At 42.0% G+C, this 3,516-nt stretch overlaps 1 pseudogene; it reads left to right on the plus strand.

Moving 5' to 3' along the window:
• The first annotated feature begins 906 nt into the window (after positions 1-906).
• LOC118547680 (glyceraldehyde-3-phosphate dehydrogenase pseudogene) lies at positions 907-2,063 on the plus strand (annotated as a pseudogene).
• The last annotated feature ends 1,453 nt before the right edge of the window (positions 2,064-3,516 follow it).

A 3,516-nucleotide genomic window follows, 5' to 3' on the forward strand; every position in this document is an offset into this window, starting at 1 on the left:
AGTTAGGGATACATACACACACATACACAAAAGAGTGAGGAGAAAAGGAAGCCATAAGGATGTAACAAATAAAAAAAAAAAAAAAAGCCTCAGTTCGTAAGGCTTGATGAGCCTAGCTCCATGTAAAGCAAGGAAGACATCAGGACTGATTTTTGTATTAGCAAAAAGGTAAGAGAGACTATATTTCCTATGCCTTTTACATATTCCATTTCATAATATTTGGTAGAGGAAAGAAAAGAGAACTTGGACTTCTTTTTATTGTATAGTTTTTAAAATTTCTATTATTGAAGGCTAGTTGACATACAGTATTATATAAGTTTCAGGTGTACAGCATGGGGATTTGAAAATTCTATACATTACACAATGCTCAGCAGGGTAAGTGTAGTGGCCATCTGTCACCATACATTATTATAATGTTATTGACTATATTCCCTATGCGGTGCTTTACATCTCTATGACTCATTCATTTTATAACTGGAAATTTGTACCTCTTAATCCCCTTCACCTATTTGACCCAGCTTCCCGTACCCCTCCCCTCTGGCAACCACCAGTTTGTTCTCTGTATTTATGAGTCTGTTTCTGGGTTTTGTTCAATCATTTGTCTTGTTTTTCGATTCCACATGTAAGTGAAGTCATACGGTATTTGTTCTTCTCTGTCTGACTTGTTCCACTTAGCATAATACCCTCTAGCTCCATCCATGTTGTCGTGAATGACAAGATAACAGTTTTTAATCTTATAAAACAATTTGTCCTTTTTTGGTCAGTAAGCAGTTGGAAGGACCTAAATTAAGGAAAGTGCACCCTCTGCAGGCTATTTAGCAGAATTTTAAAAGAAAACTCAGCACAGTGGCTCTCTGCTCCTCCCCGTTGGACAGACAGACGCATCTTCTGGTGCAGAGCCAGCCTTGACCCCGAGACACGATGGTGAAGGTGGGAGTAAACGGATTTGGCCACACTGGGCACCTGGTCACCAGGGCTGCTTTTAACTCTGGCAAAGTGGATACTGTCACCATCAATGACCCCTTCATTGACCTCAACTACATGGTCTACATGTTCCAGTATGATTCCACCCACAGCAAATTCCCCACACAGTCAAGGCTGAGAACAGGAAACTTGTCATCAATGGAAAGCCCATCTCCATCTTCCAGGAGTGAGACCCAGCCAACATCAAATGGGGCAATGCCTGTGCTGAGTATGTTGTGGAGTCCACTGGGGTCTTCACCACCATGGAGAAAGCTGGGGCTCACTTGAAGGGTAGGGCCAAAAGGGTCATCATCTCTGCTCCTTCTGCTGATGCCCCCATGTTTGTGATGAGCATGAACCATGAGAAGTATGACAAGTCCCTCACGATTGTCAGCAATGCCTCCTGCACCACCAACTTCTTGGCCCCTTTGGCCAAGGTCATTTATGACAACTTCAGCATCATGGAGGGACTTATGACCACAGTCCATGCCGTCACTGCCACCCAGAAGCTTCCCCTCTGGGAAGCTGTGGCATGATGGCCAAGGGGCTGTCTAGAACATCATCTCTTCTTCTACTGGCTGTAGGCAAGGTCATCCCTGAGCTAAATGGAAAGATCACTGGCATGGCCTTCTGGGTCCCAACACGTCATTTGTGGATCTGACCTGCCTCCTAGAGAAAGCTGCCAAATACGATGACATCAAGAAGCTGGTGAAGCAGGCATCAGAGGGCCCCTTCAAGGGCCAGCTAGGCCACACTGAGGACCAGGTTTTCTCCTGTGACTTTAACAGTGACAGTCACTCTTGCACCGTCAATGCTGGGGCTGCCGTTGCTCTCAATGACCACTTTGTCAAGCTCATTTCCTGGTATGACAATGAATTTGGCTACAGCAACTGGGTGGTGGACCTTATGGTCCGCATGGCCTCCAAAATGTAAGAGCTCCCTGGACCACCAGTCCCAGCAAGAGGAAGAGAGAGGCCCTCAGCTGCTGGGGAGTCCTAGCCCCAACTCATCCCCCAACACACTGAGAATCTCCCAACCTCCACAGTTTCCATCCCAGATCCCCTGAAGAAGGAGAGGGGCTTGGGGAGCCCTACCTTGTCAAGTACGATCAAGAAAGTATACTGTACCCTGTCCCCGCCCAAAAAAAATTGGCACAGTGAAGGAGTCTATAAAAAGAATGAAGAATGAATAAAGGAATGAATGAATTACATTTCACATTACTATTTTTACATTTTTTTATCATGGATTCAATAATGATGAAAATAAAGGCAAGAAAACAGTTTTGATAATGAGAAACTAGTATTAGAGCATGCCAACCCTTTCTTCTTTTCTTCAGTCCTACCCTCTTTCCCGCCTTCCTTCTTCCCTTTCATTTTTTCTTTCTTTCACTCTTTGAACCTCTCAGACACACCTTTAAATAAATCCTATGTAAAGACAGAGCCATAAGGTCAAATTCAACTTAGAGATACATGCTGCTTATTTCTATACGATGTCTTCATGAGGTTAATATGTGATTCATGTTTCAAAGCCCAACTTCACAGACAGGATCAAGACACAGTAAGACCATAAACATTCACCAGCTACAAACTTAATAGAGTCAAGTGCATAACTTAGGAAGGGGTTATCAACTTAGGAAGGGGTTATCTTCCCAAAGGCAGCTTATTCACTGGTCATTTAGAATTGGAAATCTTTTTCTCATTTGTTCCAGGGCAAGTTTGCAAAAATACAAATACACATTACACTAATAACACCATGATTTCTACCTCATCAAGCAGTAATATAGCAGTATTTTTATGGGAAAAGACAAATATAAGGCTCAACTCAGTATCTCAGGAGCCCATCCTCCTTTTCTTTGATCAGTATGAGCAGGCTTCCCAGCTTCTGGAATTGGAGATGAAAGGTACTTCTGGGACACCCGTAGCAGAGAGCCCAGCACCAGTAGCTTGTGAGCTTTCTGTGTTGGTAAAAGGAAGCTAACTCACTGGGACAATCATACTCAAGATTTCCAAACTAGAGAACAAAAGAAAGGAAGGAAATTTCTCACTGTGAGATCAGAGAAAGCAGAACCACAAAAGGTGAACTGTCTTGCCTTCTTCAACACACACACACACACACACACACACACACACACATCCATGCACACACTTTTCCTTGTGTTACCAAAATTCACCCATAAATTGGTCAATTGTAGGCTAAGACTGTCTGTAATGATAATAATAACTGGGCTTCAGAAGCCTCAAGAACTATAGCATTAGTATTAAGGAATATATTTCCTATTAACATTTTTATTATTTGCAGCGTAATTTATTTTAAAACCAATTTAATTCCATTTAACCTATCAAATAAAACAAGCATGGTTAAATTAAACTTTGCAGGGCGTGAAATAACTTAAGGAGCGCTTTAGAGGAGATTGGAAGAACCCAGAAATTATATTTATTCCTTACACATAATTCAAAACACGATGAAAATGTAGTGCAAGGCTGCAAACTCGTGTACTCTTTGTCAAATATAGATCACATATTTTAAAATAAGTAAATGCAGGAAAATGCAACA

This window comes from Halichoerus grypus, chromosome 1 (assembly GCF_964656455.1).
Source record: "Halichoerus grypus chromosome 1, mHalGry1.hap1.1, whole genome shotgun sequence".
In the NCBI taxonomy this organism is placed as follows: domain Eukaryota; kingdom Metazoa; phylum Chordata; class Mammalia; order Carnivora; family Phocidae; genus Halichoerus; species Halichoerus grypus.